The sequence below is a fragment of the Haliotis rubra genome, unplaced genomic scaffold (genome assembly GCF_003918875.1).
Source record: "Haliotis rubra isolate DU_JTF1 unplaced genomic scaffold, ASM391887v1 Scf1084, whole genome shotgun sequence".
Classification (NCBI taxonomy): Eukaryota; Metazoa; Mollusca; class Gastropoda; order Lepetellida; family Haliotidae; genus Haliotis; species Haliotis rubra.
Window position 1 is genome coordinate 281,766 of NW_025764986.1, and position 20,414 is coordinate 302,179.

At 40.8% G+C, this 20,414-nt stretch overlaps 1 long non-coding RNA gene across 1 annotated transcript; it reads right to left on the reverse strand.

Moving 5' to 3' along the window:
• Nucleotides 1-246: 246 nt before the first annotated feature.
• LOC124282051 lies at nt 247-17,417 on the reverse strand. The gene is made up of 3 exons (XR_006900040.1): nt 17,407-17,417; nt 1,770-1,777; nt 247-1,105 (listed from the first exon to the last, which is right to left on the reverse strand). It is a non-coding gene; the product is annotated as an uncharacterized LOC124282051 (long non-coding RNA).
• Between the last annotated feature and the right edge of the window lie 2,997 nt (nt 17,418-20,414).

Genomic DNA, 20,414 nt, shown 5'->3' on the forward strand with positions numbered 1-20,414 from the left:
GTGTTGAACATTTTTTTGTTCTTGGGTGCATGTCAGAATGTGTATTGCTTGGCGGCCATATTGGATTTCGTCAGATTCTGGTGATACTACATTATAAACAGCATAGCTGCTCAGATTCCGCACAGAAGGCAGTAAAACTTGGCGGTATGCATCAACGTAAGATGTTTAACATTTCGTGTTCTTACATGCATATCAAAAGTTTGATCGTTTGTCGGCCATATAGTTCGGGAGCAGATGCGCAATCAAAATGCCTACCATTTCGCCTGGACGGCACAAGTCGCTAAAATGCACCGTTTGGACACTTGAAACGGTGCGTCTGATAGCTGAAGTTCTGACGATTCCAGAACACTAATTGTTTTGAACGTAGACCCCAGGACAACGGAGCTACGGCCTGTCAAAGAGCGAACTATCTCTTCTCCGGAACTTCTTAAAAGGTACATCACCCCCAGCCGACCAGGGGTCAAGTTTTCCAGTCCTCACAGCTGATGTTTTCCAGCTTTTCAACACCCGTAACTCGGAAACCACCCATCCGATTTCGACCAAAATTGGGATATGCATTTATGCCGCCAGTGCACGTTGTGTGTACCAGTTGCAGCAACATAGCTTCAAAGACAACGGAGGGACAAATAATATTCTATTTTCCTCACTACAGTGGCTAATCTGGATTGCTTTTCTACTGAGGGCTATGAAAATTGTCAGTGTATATGTATATGTATATGGTTTGCTGATCATTTTTTTATTCTAAGGTACATGTTCAAAATATCACCGTTTCGTGGTTAGAGGCAGCCGTCAAAATCCTACAAATCCACTCACTCGCTCGCCGACTTTGTGATGTCTGGAATGTGTCATAACTTTCTCGGAGATGTACGACACGGCAGATTACCCGTGCAAAGCATGCGACAGTCTGGAGGAAAGCGCAGGGACGATATCTGCCATAAAGAGACTACCACTGCAAAGCGTGGTCCACGTGCAGATAGGGGAGATGATGTCAATTTCAACTGACAATGACGAGAGCTAGCGCTACACAACATTAAAATACACTGCAGTAGAGGTGCTTTTTAGCTGGAAATTGTATCTACACTCACCCGAAAATAAACACCATAAACTATGACCGTTACTGCTTTCGACATCAGGTACCAAATGTTTAGAAATTAGTCAAGCCAAGGAGCCCTCAAGGTTGCCCGCAACTTTAATTATTATTATTATTTATTCTTCCGCCGTATTTTGTACCAGAGCTACAGAGAGCACCGCTGGACAGAATGCCTTGAAAAAATTCACCCAGATGCCCACCGAGGTGTACATATCGCGCTTTAAAATCTGTAGGCTGTAGGCCCAATAGCAAAGGGCAGATAATTCAAAAATAATTCCAAAATTTCAAACGCAAATGCAAATATCTCCAAAACTAATGCTCCAATGTTTGCCAAAGTTCCGGAGCAGATGCGCAATCAAAATGCCTACAATTTCGCCTGGACGGCTCAAGTCGCTAAAATGCACCGTTTGGACGCTATTTGGGATTGAAGTTTTTGTTGATGTTTTTCAGCAAAATCCTGACTACATACCTCCCAAAATGTGCTGCACTAACACTACAAGAGCTACGGCATTCAAACGTTGCATACTTTGTGTCTATGCATGTTCCTACACAGTAGCATCGTCAAATGTGCCTATGTTTATATGATGGCCGCCATATTGGACGCTACTTTTGGGCAAAAGTTGTCTTCAAACACTTTCACGGGCTTCTTTGCCATGTTGTGCCAAACTAAACTTAGCACATACAACACTTTAAACGCTTGTTCTGAAGTGGCCTTTGGTTGTTAAACATTTTCTGTTCTTGGTCCTATGTCAAAAGTCACGTGATGCGGCGGCCATATTGGATTGAAGACGTTTATCGGAAATGTGCAGATTTTGTGGGGTAGGCATTTTTCGCAAACCATAACTCTGAATGTATGAAATGCAGAATGCTGTAAATGTGCAGATATACATTAGATACCTTAAATATTAATGTCTATAAGCTATGTTGCGATATCTTGATTAGTTACGGATATCTAGATGTTTGCTTCTGTTGTTTATTTTGTACTAAAATGTATTTTCGAAAAATCGCAGCGTCATAACTATTTCAACTATGCAGCTAGAATCTGGCAGTACGTAGTAACTAAGTGTGTTGAACATTTTTTGTTCTTGGGTGCATGTCAAAATGTGTATTGCTTGGCGGCCATATTGGATTTCGTCAGATTCTGATGATGCTACATTATAAACAGCATAGCTGCTCAGATTCCGTACAGAAGGCAGTAAGACTTGGCGGTATGCATCAACATAAGATGCTTAACATTTCGTGTTCTTACATGCATATCAAAAAGTTTGATCGTTTGATCGACCAAAATTGGGATGTGCATTTATGCCGCCAGTGTCAGTTGCAGCAACATAGCTTCAAAGACAACGGAGGGACAAATAATATTCTATTTTCCTCACTACAGTGGCTAATCTGGATTGCTTTTCTACTGAGGGCTATGAAAATTGTCAGTGTATATGTATATGGTTTGCTGATCAATTTTTATTCTAAGGTACATGTTAAAAATATCACCGTTTCGTGGTTAGAGGCAGCCGTCAAAATCCTACAAATCCACTCATTCGCTCGCCGACTTTGTGATGTCTGGAATGTGTCATAACTTTCTCGGAGATTTACGACACGGCAGAATACCCGTGCAAAGCATGCGACAGTCTGAAGGAAAGCGCAGGGACGATATCTGCCATAAAGAGACTACCACTGCAAAGCGTGGTCCACGTGCAGATAGGGGAGATGATGTCAATTTCAACTGACAATGACGAGAGCTAGCGCTACACAACATTAAAATACACTGCAGTAGAGGTGCTTTTAGCTGGAAATTGTATCTACACTCACCCGAAAATAAACACCATAAACTATAACCGTTACTGCTTTCGACATCAGGTACCAAATGTTTAGAAATTATTCAAGCCAAGGAGCCCTCAAGGTTGCCCGCAACTTTAATTTTAATATTGATATAGATCTAATTTATAAATGAAATTGTTCTCATCACGATATGGCTGCAATATTGCCGATGTGATGCTATATATTAAGTCACTCACTAGATTCTACTAATGGAACATTTTTCAGAAATATTGCTAGATCTATATAATATTATATGAATAATATAATATCAAAGCTGACAAAAACGGTGCATTTATGGCAAATATATTTAATCATTTTAAATACATTGGGGCATTTTGACTACCACCTGGGGCCCCTTATGTATGAAAATATCAGGATATGTTTTGATAGTATTGTGTACTTTTATGTAGAGTATAAAATATTGGTTCAAATGTCCCTCATCTAATAAATCACTCATCAATTTGAAATCACCCACCCTCTTTAAAATTAAACCAGCAGGCGGGGTTAGGAATTGAGAAGCAAGTAAATAAGGTGCCGTTTTGGCCAGGCAGCTGTTATCAGAAAGCGAGTGGCCGTTTTCGCTTATAGGCGACGCTTTGCAAGGTTGCGGTTTTAGCTATAATCCGACGGCTTTGACTGAATTCAGATCTGATGGCAACTGCAGACAATCACTACTAGTCCCTCTTCGTCGCCTGTTGTAACTTGATAACTGTTGGTTTTTGGATCGCGCACAAGATTTTTATTCTTGGAAATGGAAGATGCCTTGTGTTACTTATCACTCATGTCAGTTTTGTACAGCAATACTCTGGGTGAGTATACTTCCCCCCATTTTCAACTTGTCTGTTAGGAGCCGTCTGTTATTCGTGGGGTGTACTGGCTAGCGACCAGTTATCGCCAATACATCAGTATCACACGTGCGCAGTTCCGGTCAATTACAATTCCAGTATTTTCCCAACGATATTTGACAACAATGCAGGACAGCAAAAGAAAATTCTTCACGGCAAGTAACAAAAATACTGGAATTGTAATTGACCGGAACTGCGCACGTGTGATACTGATGTAATGGCGATGGGAGTACTTCACTTTACCGGCGCACTTTTTCAGATTAATTAGCGCTGCTGGGGTTCCCTAACCCTAACCCCAACCCCTAACCCTAAGGATCGTAAAGGGTGCCTAACCCTAAGGATCGTAAAGGGTGCCTAACCCTAAACCCTAAGGATCGTAAAGGGTGCCATACACTGACCCTAAACCCTAACCCTAAGGATCATAAAGGGAGCAGCGAGGGCTGCGCCCGGTAAAGTGCATTCTAGCCTATTCGTGTACTGGTTAGCGACCAGTTATCACCACGTAGAGCGTTGTCGGGTATTAACGAACCTCTCAATGTGTATCATATTCACGTTTGAAGATGAGTAAATCCCGTCCAGTAAACCTGTTTCATGCAAATACTTGACACGATCTAATATTCAGATTTTGCACTCATGTCGGCTCTGCCGAACAGTCACGTCGGGCTATTCCGAACACTCTCGTCGGGCATTTCCGAACAATGACGTCGGGCATTTCCGAACACTCGTGTCGGGCTATTCCGAACAACGGCGCCAATTGACGACCTCTATGACGAGTGTTTATGGTGTGGTCATTTCGTACATATTATATACTCTGATGTCCAGCCTATTACTGAAATTTGTATAATTTAGTCCGTTCCAAAATATAGCTGGAATATTGTTGAGTGCAGCGTTGAACATCAAACCAACCCACCAATATCTGAAGCGTCTTGAGTTTTTTTTCACTTTCGACATTATGGATAAAAGGAATTCTTGTAGATTAATTACAATTTCAGGAAGTGTTTGTTCGAATAAGGAATAAGCGTCACTATACTGAAATTTTACAAAGAATGAAAAACAACAAGGCGGTACTGTTTACAGTGGTGTGTTCTTATCTTAATATTTAAAAGTGTCCTCACTCAATATATTGATATACCAGTTCCACGCCCTATAACGGTATTGTGTAATAGTGTAACCATAACTCATATATTGTATTTGAGAATACGTGATGTTGCTAACAAGGCCAGATATGTTATTGTTTGACATGGTATCTCAACATCCAGATGATCATGATAACTTTCTCCGGTAACAATGCAGGTAAAACAAGTCACATTCAAATACTGCCATGAACGCATGCATCATATGAAGTAATACTTTTGCAATTTACGCATATCAGGATGTCAAAAACACTTCATGTGGTTAAAAGTTATTTATCAGGTGTGCTGAGCAGTTATATACCAGGTAACAACTCTTTCATGTAATGCGTATGGCGGAGGGATTTTCTTATTCTCTGTGGTACAAAGTTGTCATGAACGATTCACCACGTGACAGTTCCATCTACAACTTTCAAAGACACTGGTTATTGCCACCAGCAACCCAAGCTAGGCCACCTCACTGGGGATCATGGGGACTTGCGGTACCTCAACTTCCTGCACATACCCCAGTAGGATTTAAGTCGTCACTTTAGCTACTGGTGATTGTGGACAATATTAGCCTATCTAAAGAGAGATCAAGAGTTTTTATGAAAGTTAAAGGTTGGTGGGAATTACCAGTAGACAATAATGCACAACCTTTGGGGTAAACTATCACCAGTTATTTACAAATACAAAAATCCTTTGAGTACTGATCTTAACCTGATTAAGAATTCTTGATAGGCATTGATCAATACACTTTACTGAAACGTGAAACATATGTGAAAGAGCAATATGAAAGAACCACAAACTATAAATCACACCACACCGAGTCTCCTTAAAGAAATATTGGTCCGTTTAGCCAGGTAACATGTTAACCATGAAAACACATGTGATTCCACTTACGTGTAATTTAACAATGTCAATTCAGTAATTTGATAGACTGTAGGCCTAAACACAGATGAAATATTCCTTCATTTTTTTCAAAATACATGTATAGCTAAGCAGTTTGAAGGTAAACATTCACTATTAAAATATTCACTAGAAAAAAACACTCAAACGGAAAGTCCATGAAAAAGAGTGCTGTATTAATTATTAACAGTATCACTTGATTGATGTTTTGTTCTAAATGCAGTTCTTATATTTACTTGTAAATCATATAACTGCCAGGAATCAAACAGGTATTCCTGAACAGTGTCTGTACATTCGCATTACCCCAAATGTGTCCCAGTGTGTATCTACATATCAGGTTTTTTCAAATATAGATCACTTAATTAGGGCTGCAATGAATACACTATGTGGCGAATATGATACGTATCATGAATACTGGGTAACGAATACGAATAATCATTCACAAATACAATATTGTAGTCAAGTGATTGATGTACAATATGAAATGCCCATGTTGACAGTTTTGATTTGTCACAGCAATAACCAGTGATCTCATGACACTCGAATTTGGTATGTAATGGTTATATACAACAGTACCATGTGCAGTCTTGGCAAACTAACTTGCACTACTGCAATGCAAGTACATATTCCATTCTTGCATATCTCACTTTGGAAAGGACATAAGGGTTCAAGTAAAACATGCTCTTTTAAAAAAATCGTAAATATTCATGGATATTCGGTTCTGGTGACCACGAATAACGAATTGAATTCATGAAGGGCTACGGTTCGATTCACCGAATATGCGAATGAATCGTTACAGCCTTATCACTTATCTTTATGTAATAATCTTTATTTTATTGATTTGATATATGTCTGGTCGCCCCTCTCATTGATACATTATTTCAGTAAATGTATATTATGGACAAAACTGAACTGTTTGTGTGCAAAGAGACTTGATCACATCAGGGCATTAATTCCCACAGTGTCCGTGACACTTTCTATTATTTCACGTCTGAATACAAAATATGGGGCATACGGAAGATGAGGATGCAGAAAAAATACTGGAAGCATTACTCTAAATAAATATTTAATGTGTATGTTTTTTTATGATATGTGGACGTATTTCATGGAAGACAAAATTAATTGGCCACGGAAAATAATGGAATTACGTATTTCAATGAGGACAAGGGTGAAAATAATTAAACAATGCTGACGTTTAAGCCATTCGACTTGAAAGTCTTACACACCATTTAGATGACACTTGAACTGTCGGTCGATCATAATGACTGGAACAGATAGAAATAAAAGCAAATGACATGCTCAGTGCCCGTCAGTCAGTATTGGAGCACAGTGTAAGGGAAACCACTCTTAACTAAGTCGTGAAAATTAGCTGCCCTTGACGTTCCTATAAGGTCACGGTCGAATATTTCAAACGTTTATCGACATGACTCAACAAACACGTTCCTGATGTAAAAGTAAGTTGTTCCCCGGACTAATGTTTGGAGTTGTCTCATTTATTAATATTTGGCTTGGGAGAATGCGACAGATTGGCCAGTAAAACCCATTCCTTGAAACAATCATCGTGTTTTTCAGCAGGGCACGTTTCCAAAGTTAATGTTTATTTATATACACAGAACAAGTTAAATTCTAACACCTACGAATAGTGAATGGAGACACGCATAATTATCGTGTTTTGTGTTGTTTTGACGGTTCATAAACCACACGGATGAATTATTACCGTTTGTTTTACTATCAGCAAATATGCGACGCCATAGGAATAGCGAAAATTGCTGAGGCCAATGACGCTTGTTCGGTAAAGGACGACAGGGCTACACAGTGAAGGGTTGGGGTTGATCGGACTGTACAGTCCGTACATGGCTAACAAAGCCGTACTTTATGGTTTGGAACTGCGTAGTATACTGAAATAGACATGGTGCTATATTTAGAATGGGGTATCCCTGTTTTGACCAAGACTTGTTGGCTAAGCCATCTCATTGCCGAGATACGCATCACGTTTAAGAATGTAATTTCTGTTGCTTGTATTTTCGTCAATTTTCTTCTCTGTGTCTTTGAAGTATATTCAAGGAGCAGACGATTCTTCTTCCGGAAGAGGAAGTTTCCCTTTCATAGCATGCATATAAAAGTTGCTGAAGCGATCGGCAACTTGAGAAAACAATGCAAAAATGGAATTTTGTTTGGTAATACCCGACACTGCTCTAACAGTTATCGCCAATACATCAGTATCACACGTGCGCAGTTCCGGTCAATTACAATTCCAGTAATTTTTCCCAACGGTACTTGACAACAATACAGGACAGCAAAAGAAAATTCTTCACGGCAAGTAACATAAGAGAAAAATTAAAGATAAAGTTATGAACGCTATAACAATTTTTTGACTTAGACGGGGGAGATGTCCCTTGACCTATATAATAACAAATTCAAGTTCACAAGTCATTACTTGTTTCATTCCGTATCAATCTACTGTGAAAGAAACACTCAAATTGTCACACAATCAATTATTCGGGGTTACTGTATGATATAAATACATATTATTTCACGAATGGCATGAGAAATTCTGAATGGCGATAACTGTTACAGTTAGTTGTGAGAAAACATCTATTTATACTTCCATGATTCACTTCCGCTGTGTTATATAAAAACATGATCAGAGACAGATGGACACATCGGTGAATAGCTAATTAAGTATGATGATTAATTTTGTTTCATTAATTTAACGCACGGCGGAGTAATTTTGTAAATACCGCTTAAATATGGCAATAACTCTTCGCTAGTCAGTAGCAATACTGATATGCTTTGTAAGAGTACAATATCAGGATCATAAGTGTACAAATTTGTGAATTTTGAGTGGATCCCTATTTTGATGTGCAATCCCACAATCAACTAAACCCAATATACAGACTCGTGCAAAAAGTATTTGGAATTGCTATTTCAGTGTAGCATAAATAATTTTCTTGAAGTGAGTTTAGGATGGATCTTCGTAAATTGAACAGGCGACTTTGACATCACCTCTGCTCTGCGCGCTTAATTTCTGTTCAATTTTCCGACCACTATTTAACTAATGACATCACATTTATCAACTTACAGTATGGTTCCACAATGCACAATCCCACAGGCTGCCATGTTAAAGGAGTTCTCGGCACTGTACATGGGAAAGTACCTGGGGCGGTATTCTTAAAAGGACTTAAAGGTCACATGCAACGTAAAACACAACTTTGCAGATTCTGATACCTTTCGGTATGGACTTACCGAAACAAATCATCAAAAATGCAAATTCAACTTATAAAGTTGAAAAATAACGCGATGAAGAAAAATGCGCAAAATCGTAGTCAAACGATTCACTAATTTTCCGCCAGCGTTTTGGGGGAATTCAAGTGGTTTCAACAGCTGGGCTGCGCTCAGAGCACGTGCACAGTGAAATAGGTTCGCGCAATTTGGAAGCGAGTTGTCCGTTGAATACTCTGTGAAGGCTTTGGTGTGAGCTATTTTGTTGATATCTCACACGAGCGAACTTTTTATATGTTATGACAGTAAATTAACCACACGTTCTTCTTACTGAGTCACTTTCTCAGTTCGATACTTAAAAGCAATGTCATTATTTAGCGTTGACAGAATTTCTAACTGTGATATAGATATGTCGTTGTCACGGACAAAACTCAATGTCTTGTTTCATTGACACATGTGTGTCTGCCTGTCTGTCTGCTAATGACAATATTTAATATACACAACTGCGATCACTGACCACGTGCAATTTGAACTTAACACCAATCAGGCTATACACCATAAACAAAATGTATTGATTTATGGCCCGAGTTCGGTCTCTGTCACATTATGTAATTACACAGACAGGCAGGTGTGATACTTGAACACATGACATGTTATGATGTCTGTTGATTGCAAAATGTTATGCACAAACAATGAGCCGTGAGGGCATCTGCTAATGAACCAGCCGTTGCACTTGAGTGCACACCCACCCGCTCTGACTGGGTTCGGTATCCCGGCTGTTTCGTTTCTTGGGAAGTAAACCTAAGTACACAATATTGCACTTTTGATTTGTGATTGTACGCTTACAGTGTTGTTCCTAGGTTTGGTAAAATATGGGCCCAAGGGGCCCCTGCTTGTATGATTTAAGGGACACCAGAAAATTTAGAGGGTCCTGAAAATTTGAAAATAGAACAGAAAACATAATAAATTCACTGCCATTTAATGTTTGAATCAATCATGAACTTTGATGGGTTGAACATGCTCAAAATTCACAAGAAATAAACCATGAATATTGATTTACCCATTCGGCCTGGTAAGATTGGACTTTGGGTTTCCACTTCGTGTCAGCGTCCAAGTCAGTTTTTGTGGGGTATTTGTGCGCTGGTGGTAATGTTTATTCATTTAAAGGACTGTTTGTCTCATGAGTTCCGTTTTGACCCCTCCCTTTTCTAAAAAAACACGTTAGTCGCATCTGCTGCTTGGGCGGCCTGCTTTCAGCCATGCTTGACGACCATGTGTACGTTAAATATGTAACAAGTTATTTCATTGGCTGATAAACTGCAAATCTGACGCATGGATATACAACGACGAATCTGATAGGTCAAGAGTTAATGCATTCAAAATGGCGGCGTAAACATCGTGTTGTTGGTTTGTCGAGTATTGCAGGCAAAAAATAACTTTAATCTCGGCATATTAATAAAATGTCAACTTCATGTGAAGGTAGGTTTCTTTAGAAATAGGACGGTTAAGACTTCCGACCGTATTCCCCCTAAGTTTTAACGACGAGAAACATTTCTTTGCGTGGCATTTTTAGAAGTTGAAAATGTGTTTCAGTATGTTCAGATCCAGTTGAAAACATGTTAAAACTCATCCTTATCAGGTGAGGAATATATGTTAGATTCTGGTGATATGATTTGAATGAAGTCTTTCCATAGGACGCGCCGATGAGGACGCGCTGTGAGAAATTTTATGCGCCATGTGAAAAATTATTGCGTGATTCCCGGAAGCCCGCGCTCACGGCACAACACTGCGCTTATAATTTTGTTTATATGTTTTTTCAAAACCAGAAATGTATATTATATGTCATGAATAAGTGATGATTGTGTTTTAATTATGTTTGATTTTTTGGTTGCATGTGACCTTTAAGTATAAAAAATGACTTATGTTTCCAATAAAAAACTTAAGTTTTGACTTAAGACTTCTTAGTCATATTCACACAAAAAATTTGACTTAAGTTTGCGCAATTTCTTTGAGGTGAAGGTCGGTTGAAGAAGAGGGCCTACCTTTAGAATACAGCACCACAAACTTTAAAAAACGTCATAATACCCTTTTACGTAATGTAATGTGATTTTGTTCGAAAGCACGTTCTCGAAACAATGCCCTATGACACCTGCATGGCAACACGGTTGTCTGGCTCAGCGAGTGCGTATAAGCTCCGCTCACTGGTGTTTCATCTCTACGAGCTATGTCATTGCATAAGCCCAACGATGTTGAGAGTTTCCGGTAGTTGTCTACCGGCGGATGCGTAATATTTTGCAAGCACCAGTTTGAAATATTTTCTTTTTTCACTAATACGCTCATATTTATTTGCATTACGGGCTGCTGAGGTGTTATGTTTTGTGTATTTTGTATTTTTGTATTTTTTTAATTTACATATATATTTTTGTCATTCAGTAATTTGCACCATTACATAGAAAAGTGTTTTATTTAGTATTTTATTTTTCGAAGTGGTAATAATGCATTACACTGGACACTTCAGTCGTGTTTGTGCCGGTTTGGTCAATGCATTCTATTTATTAGAATTAATTCAAGGGATTGGGGCTAGGGTTAGGGCTAGGGCTAGGGCTAGAACTAGGTTTAGGGTTAGGGTTAGGGTTAGAGCTTAGGAGTTAGGGTTGGGGTTGGGGTTGGGGACCTAATGCAATATAATAGGTACATGTCCGGTGGTTCGGTCAAGGCATTCTATTTATTAGGATTATTTCAAGGGGTTAGGGTTGGGGTTAGGGCTGAGGGTTTAGGGTTAGGGTTAGGTTTAGGTTTAGGGACCTAATCCAATATAGCAGGTACATGTCCGGTGTAATAGTGAGTAACATTTGTTATTTTTTCTTTTTGCATTGTAGATCTAATACTTTTTTTTCACACAAAAACGGGAAACCAAAAACGTCAAAAGTACATTCTGAAATGGGTTAATGTAGAAATTTTGGGCTAATGGAAATTGGTCTGGAATTTCCACTCAAGCCTCTTTCACACGCAACATAAATTTTGTTCAGTAATGATTCGAAGGCTAACTCACCCTCGTGCCGTCACTACACATACCCATGTCTCCCTCGTTCCTTAGTGCGATCCACATTATCCTTACAGTGTTCCCTACATCACTTTTCTGTTACAAAATCACCGATTTATATAAAGCGCCAATTCAGGCATGCACCGTGAAATCTCGTCTGGCCTGGCGTCAACAACCCTTTTCAGCTTGAGGCATATCGGCTCATTCCACGCCACACGTTAATTTGTAGATTACGGAATGGGACGAGTGTGCCAAAGGGCATCGGATCCATTCGGCAATTGTCCGAAGAATAAAATCATGAGTCACCAAGTCTACCCATAGCATTCGTAATTGTCCGTGACCTATTCGACTCTTTCCGTTCATTTCCGTGACATCACGGGAATGACTCGATAAATTTGCACATTGTGCAACAGTGTGGACGTAGCTCAGTCGGTTAGCTTTCGAGCTGACAATCCGAAGGTCGCGGGTTCGCGTCCGACGGGTTCTCACAAACTGGTTGCTTGTCTTAATGACATGTGACCTACGGCAGAGATCGTCCTCACGAGAAGTTGTGGTGCTGTATTCTAAAGGTGCTCCAAGAAGAGTAACACAATCGCCTAATCCTTCCGATTACACTGTCAGTATTATGAAGTATATTTTGTGGATAGTTCAGATACTTTTTCATGAAACTGACTACAGTATCGACATTTAGCCTTGTTCAATATCATATGTGCATATAGGGTTTACTGTGTTTGATTCTTTGTACGTTTTTCATTGTTTGAATCATATTTACATATGAAATTGACACATTTAGTGCAGTACACCACATTCTATACCTTTACACAACTGTTAGAAGATCAAATGTAGCCATAACTGCAACTACTTTAGTTCCTATGATGTACAATATTCAATGCATTTGGACTAATATTGCAGTTTCATATGAACAGGTTAATGAACAGCGATTTAATTCAACCTTATAAGTAAAACTGATAATATTAATGAAAATGATTTACATATTTTATGAAATATATATGCAAACACATATTTAAAGGAATTGTCTTGTTTATTGCATATTGTTGTGTCGTTTTATAGACAAAACAATGATGTATATTGATTGGCCAAGTGCGCGTTTGTCGGAAACGTTTTTTGATTCACTATCATTGTTTTCGATAATATAATCAATTCGTATTCGATTAAAAAATATTGTGATAACAGGATATCAGACTCTAACTATATTTATACAAAAATTGTTCAAATATATACATTGTATAAACCATGTCATGTCTTAATTTTGACAAATCTTACATCCTTCGTTGCATACTTATGAAGAGAAATAGCTACATAATCATAAACAACGAAAATTCTTATCCTAGACAAAATATTCGGGTGTTGTGGAGTATTATTTTTCATTTATGTTAAATTGATGCCAAACAGGTGCGCATGTTGCTCACAATAAGATACGCGGTCAAACCGTCTAATTGTTGATAAATCAGTCATTTTATGTTTTGTCTAAAGTGTTTTCACTTCTGACATAGACGCCGAGACCTTTTATACAATTAATGGAAATTAGGTGAGATATGTACTAATCAATACCAGTGTCGTCTTTTTCCGACGTCGCAAAATGAACAAAACAAGCAATGACGTCAACTAAAATGTTGCAATATTTTCAGCAATTTCATTACATTCTAAGATATGGCAAGTACTCCGGTAATAACGATGCAAAATTAGTCAAAATACATCTACACAAACAGGAGAATATGGGAATCTAAGAACTAACTTACAGTGAGACCTCGGATATCCGGACACATTCGTTTTTACGTAAATCGTCCGGATAATTGAATATCCGGTGATCTGGATTTTTGGTTTTCATACACCTCAAGGAAAATCCAAAATGTTTATGATCATCAAGCGTTTATTGTACATGTATAGACATTCAAAAACAGCATCACAACAAAACAATCATACCTTTACAATTAGTCAGTTTTGAAAAAGTCTTTCATTGAGGACTGCTTACACTGAGTGCCGCTCCTTTGTAACACGACGGACAACATTTTGTCCAGGTTTTCACGGTCGCCATTGTTCTCAAAGTAGCTGAGTAGGCCTTCGTAATATTTCTTTGTGTCAGCAAACGAGCAGGGTAGTGGGGCTGCCTGATCCTCCGTATCGACATTGTCTAAAAGCAGTATGACACGCCTACCTTGCGACCTCATCTGTCTATCAAAGTAGATCAGCCAATCGCTGAACAGGTCAGATGTCATCCAGGCTTTAGTGTTGAATCTGTAGCGAGCATACACTTCGGGTATGAAATCACTTCCCGAAACAATGTGGTCCAAAATGTTTGCTAATGTTATCAAAGCTTACTTTGGGATTTTGTTCTTTGTAAAGACATATCTCTTTCGTTTCCTTGGCTGTCACTGCGTAGCGCTTGCGTTTAGTAGGTTGACTAGCCATTTGTGATCAATTGAAAGACCAACTGACTTGAATATCGACACATTGCACTTTTATTGCTTTGACTGAATAAACAACTTAACAGTTAGAACTCAATGGTTAACTCAGTGTCAGCTAGGCCTTCTAATCACCACCAATACCTTGATGATCATTAATCCGGATTAGCCGACCATGTCTCGTGTCAAAACACGTCGGACTCTCGCAATTCCCTTCACACGATTAGCGGTAGATCAAAGCTTTGTGCGGATAGGTGAGTCAATTTTGTGTTGATTTAGCTGGTTTGTTTGTAAAATGTAACGTCCGGAAATGGAAACCGAATATCCGTTATAGACAGTCACTTTTATAATGTAAGAGATTTTTTTCTTCTAAAAATTGACCGGAAGGCGAGGTTTCCGGATATCTGGGGTCCGGGTATCCGAGGTCTCACTGTATATATCGGATAAGGCCATCCAAATCGCTATTACATTCTTTCACATGTAGTACGTTGTCATCTTTTCTTATAAATTGTGAAACTACAAAAGTGTAACTTCCTTAAGTGGCATTTAGAAGCAGGTATGATGAAGTGGAAAACAAAAGTGTATCCGCTCACATTGGGGAACTTGGAGTAGTTTTGTTCACTGTGAACAAAAAATACCGAAAATATAGCGTCTGTATCCGCAACAAATTCTCTCCATGTGATCCGAGTTACATTGACCAAGTGTTAAGCATAACAGAGTTATGCCCCCTTATCATTATACGGCGTGGCCTCTCTGTCGTCATTTGCATCATAGAAGAAAATCCATTTTTGACATTCATTGCGAGTCATTTTTAATCTTGAGCATATAACATAATGCATAAGCAGATAAACCTAATTCATATACAATTATGTCGTTCAGATATCAGGCTGTATTTTCTTCACTCACACTTTCCGTAAAGATGCCAAATTAAAAAAAATCGTAGCACAGTGCTTTTATCGGTGCGTGATAAAAAGGGGTGAAATTTACTGTTTTTAACGCATAACAAAAACTTGGACAACATTCAGAAAGGTCTATTTCTCAAACCGCCAAGGTAGTTGCACTTATATTTATACCAACGGATAGGAAATTTAATATTCTACATTTCTGTGTAATTTTACAGCCGTATGTAGATCCAGGACCACGTGAGTCCAATTCATTCGCAAAACGTTCACTTTTGAAGCTGTATGAAAATGTGCGCCTGAAAAAAACTCCGCATCCAGGGGGTTAAGTCAGTTGACAAAAATGGCTGCCAGACATGCCAATATAAGAATTTACCGTCGAAGAAGTAACCATTTTTAGGACTTAAGTGATGAAGAACTCATTAAACAGTATCCTTTAGACAAGGGCGGCATACAGTTTGTAATTGATTTGTTCTCAAATGCCATTCAGCCTAACACAGCAAGAAATCATGTAGTCGATGCCACTGTGAAAACACTTTTGACATTGCGCTTCCTAGCAACAGGAAAATTCCAGCTATGTAATGGTGATGACCATGGAGTTAGTCAGCCTACTGTGTCCCGTGTAGACTAAGGCTTAGTCTCTGAATATATATAATTTTGATAGTAACAAACAAGCCTATTTATATTGAAAAGGAGCCCCAGGGAGACCAGAGATTCAGACTGAAGAAATCAAGACTTGCTTTGTTTAGGGCTTTAGCACTGCAGAGAGAGCTTGGCAGTAGGGAAATTAATGTGGTTTAGGGACTGTGAGACAGACAATGTCCCGTGCTGTACATGAGACTGTCGGTGAACTGTCGTCGCACCGGATTCTCACTAGATTTGTTCGCTTTCCGACACAACCCAACTAGATCCACACGAATCAAATGGCGTTTTATCAGGTGTCCCATTTCCCCGGAGTTATTAGTGTGATTGACTGCACTCATGTGCAGATACAGGCTCCACGTGTCATCAAGCATGTCTATGTAAATAGACATCACTACCACAGTATCAACACACAGGTAGGCGCCTATACTTCTACATTCTAATCACACGTCAATTCTTATGAGTTTATCAAATTGCTTCAATTAAAACAGATATCTTCATTACTTTATGTAATAGTTTGTAAAGCTGTCATGCTGGTAAATATTCACAAGTATCTTCACCTTAGAACATTTTATTTTCAACAGGCTGTCTTTGATGATGATGATAAAATAACTGACATAGTTGCATGGTGGCCCGGTTCAACGCATGACAGCCGGATATTGACAGGAAGCAGACTACACTGCTTAATGGAGGGGTATAATCTGCCAGACGGCGCTCATCTCCTTGGAGACAGCGGATACCCCTCAAAGAGGTGGCTCCTGACACCCTACCTCAGACCACAACCAGACAAATTACAACAGGTAACAGCAACAGTAAACACTGAACAGTCAGCCAAATCTTATCTAATTAGAGTTATCCCCCTTCTTCAAAGCTGAAATGGGGTGTGTCTAAAATAAGGTTGTGGTGGAAAATGTAGATGCTTAGATGTAATAATAACAAGACTAATTAATCATTTTCACATTAAACAGTTTACAAATAATCATATGACTTAGATAAATAGAATTAATTATATTGTTTTCAAATTATATTTTATTATTGGGGCTCCTTTCCTCTAGGCAGGAGACCTATTGTAATCGTTCAGATTATTGGGTCTTCAGACGAAAGTCTGGAAGACCTACTGTTATTATCCGAATATTATTAGGTCTTCAGACGAAAGTCTGGAAGACCTACTTTTATTATCCGAATATTCTTCTTCTTCTTATTATTATTATTTGAACAATTTATGTGACAGCTCTCCTGAACTAACTACTGGGTCGATTTTCCTGAAACTTTCAGGGATGATAGCCCGTGTGCTGAAATTGATATATAGTAAAAAAAATCCAGACTTCCGGTTCCGGTAAGGGCAGACAACCCAAAATGTCAAAATCTTTAAACCTCAATATCTCAAAAACTATAAGAGATAAATGGACCAATTCTTTTTCAGAAGAAGTCCTCCTTGGGGTACATGTAAGCATTAAACTGTCCATTTTAAAACCCTACGACAGTTGTAACAATATTTCAATAAAATATTTTACCAAACAAAAAACTCGTTATGTTTAGTGAGAACACCCCAACAGGGCCCCGTGCAGGGCCCCCTATAGCCAAGAGCAGGTAACTCTGGCTGTGTACCTCGTACCTCACTTTTCATGCTGTCGTTGACTGGCGTTCCAGAAGACACGTCTTCGCTAAGTACTTCGATTAAGATGAGTGAGAAAGAGTCAAATCCTGTATGTATGGTTCCTTCTTCTTCGCACGGGCGCTAGCTGGAATCTTAGTATGACTTTTTTCATTCATGATTTGTTGTAACCTTGCCGGCGTGTTCTCTGTCTCCAGCCATGTAGCAGGCTAGTTGGCGGACCGCGGGGTCCCTTTTGCTTTCCCTTCTGCTGGCTTCAATAAAGCCTTTTAGTCGGGTTGTAAGGGTGCTGATATCTCATTGTGTAGATTATGCTTGCCTAAATTCCTCTTTTTTTTTCAGCGGCTTTAGGTAAGTTTTGCTTGAGTGATTTTGGGGTGCGATTGCTAAATTAACAGACCGCGCACATATGTTGCTCTTTGTCATCTATGTACACGATTACTCTTCGCTATTGTGGCTTTATGCTAGTATTTAATAGCTTTGCGGTAGCAGTTAAATATCACCCGTGCATTGTATATTTTCCGTTTATTTATTGTGTGCATATTACATTATCTCCAACAGTCCTTGCCATTAGTCATAGCGTGGTTCTGTTTTTTGCAGCCCAAGGGGTGTGTTACCTGTAGCGCTACATTGTCGCCTCAGGATCGTCAACTGGTATGCTTGCGTTGTTTGGCGGAGGAAGCCCATGACGAACAAGGCTGTTCCATGTGTCAGGCTTTCTCCCTGCGTACTAGCAAGTCCAGACGTGCAGATATGATGTTGTACATGTCTTTGCTTCAGGTGGGTGGGGGGGTGACATTTGGGGTCAGGAGCCTCCTAAGAAAAAGAAGGCTTCTGCTTCCTCTGTTTCGGGGGATACTGCTCCTAAATGGGCGAAGGGTTCGGGACCTTCGGTCCCTTCTCCATCCATCCCCTCCACATCACAGGCACCTTCCCCCCCTGTCCCTGTTTCTAACACGCTTACATTTGAATTAATATCTGATTTATTGCTGCAGCAAATGGTTTCGGTCCACTCTCTTGTGTCTGATGCAATGGCTGGTCTCCGTCAGGAGATTGGTGTCCGGCCAGGTACGGGGGGGTGTTCCGTATCTATGGCGGGCAGTACCCCCAACCTTAGCTTAGGCTCTGGTGTGGGGGTTTTGTCCGGGGTGTGTTGGCTCCGAGTCTCGTCTCGGTTGCTGGCCACCCCTCCGCTGTAGTAACTACCACCAGCCCAACCCTTGGCTCTGGGACTGGTTCAGTAGTTCGTACCGGTTTCACAGGCTCAGTCCCTGTAGTATCTGCTACACCATCGCATTTGGTCCCACCGCTTGTGCCTGCTTTGCCGGGCCATTCGGTGTCGGGATCATTTTGCTTGCCATTGGGGATTCTATTAGGTCGTCGGCTTGCCAAATGATGTCGGCGGTTATGGGTCTCAGTCGCCTGTGGCTTTCCGTGGCCAGGTATTCTCCTGCCACGCAACAGGCTCTACTGGCGCTGCCGTTCCGGATGGGTTCTACCCTGTTCCCCGGGGCAGCTACAGTGGTCCGGGAGGCCGTGGAGGCTGTCTCCACCTTCAAGGACGCCCTTGTTGGAACAGCCTCACTTGTCTCGGGCGCGACCCCCAGTTCCTACCTCCGCATACCCTTCTGCCGCGGCGAAGGAATCTGTTAAATGGGCTCAGCCTTTGCTGTCGCGGAAGGGTAAGGGCAGAGGCAAGGGCAAGGCCACGGCGCCCCACCAGCCTTTTCAGAGGAAGGGGAAGTCAGCCCCGGCTTCCCAGTTATAATTCCTCCGGAGCCCTTGTTGGTGCCAGACCAAGCAGTTGGAGTACTGCCGACGTCAGGTACCCATTGTCTCATGCCACATATCCCTAGTGGGGGGCATCTTTCTCTCTTCCTGTCGGAATGGGAAAAAGTCACTTCCAATCCCTGGGTCCTGTCCACGCTCAGGGAAGGCCACATGCCACAGTGGAAGCGAGACCCATCCCCCTTCTCCGGGATCCGTTGCACTCCAGTGCCGGCTGCCCTAGAGAAGGCGGAGGTGCTCCGTGCCGAGGTCCGGTCATTACTGGACAAGGCAGCCATAGAGGTGGTTCCAGTGGGACAGGAAATGGTGGGTTATTACTCAACTTATTTCCTTGTCACCAAAAAGGACAGAGGGTTCAGACCTATTCTCAACCTCAAAGGTCTGAACGACATGTTAGAGGTTCCGTCCTTCAAGATGGAAACACTGCGTTCGGTGATTTCATCTGTGGAGAAGGGAGATTGGCTGACGTCCGTCGACCTCAAAGACGCGTACTTCCATGTCCCTATGCACCCCGAGTTCAGGAAATACCTAAGGTTTTCCTTCGACGGGAGGTGATATCAGTTTCCTGTACTCCCCTTCGGCATCTCCACAGCGCCAAGGGTGTTCACCAAACTCATGCTAATTCCAGCCCAGGTAGTCAGGTCACAGGGCAGGTGCTGCCACTCACTTGAGTCGAGTTGCGACACTTTCTGTGATGAGTATACTCACCAAGTTGGGCTGGATTATCAACCTCAAGAAATCAGAACTGGTTCCCGCCCAGGATCTCGTGTTCTTGGGAGCGAGATTCGAGACAGCGCGAAGGGTAGTCTCCCTGTCTCCGGACCGCGTCATCAAAGTCCAGAGAGTTGTGTTACAATTTCTCGAGTCCCCCAGGGCCTCAGCTCGGACTTGGCTCCAGTTGCAAGGCAATATGGCGGCAACGGTGGACATCGTTTGGCAAGCGCTGGTTGAGGATGTGACCCATTCAGCAGGCTCTAGCTCTCGAATGTGGGTCCACACCGGGGGTTACGAGGT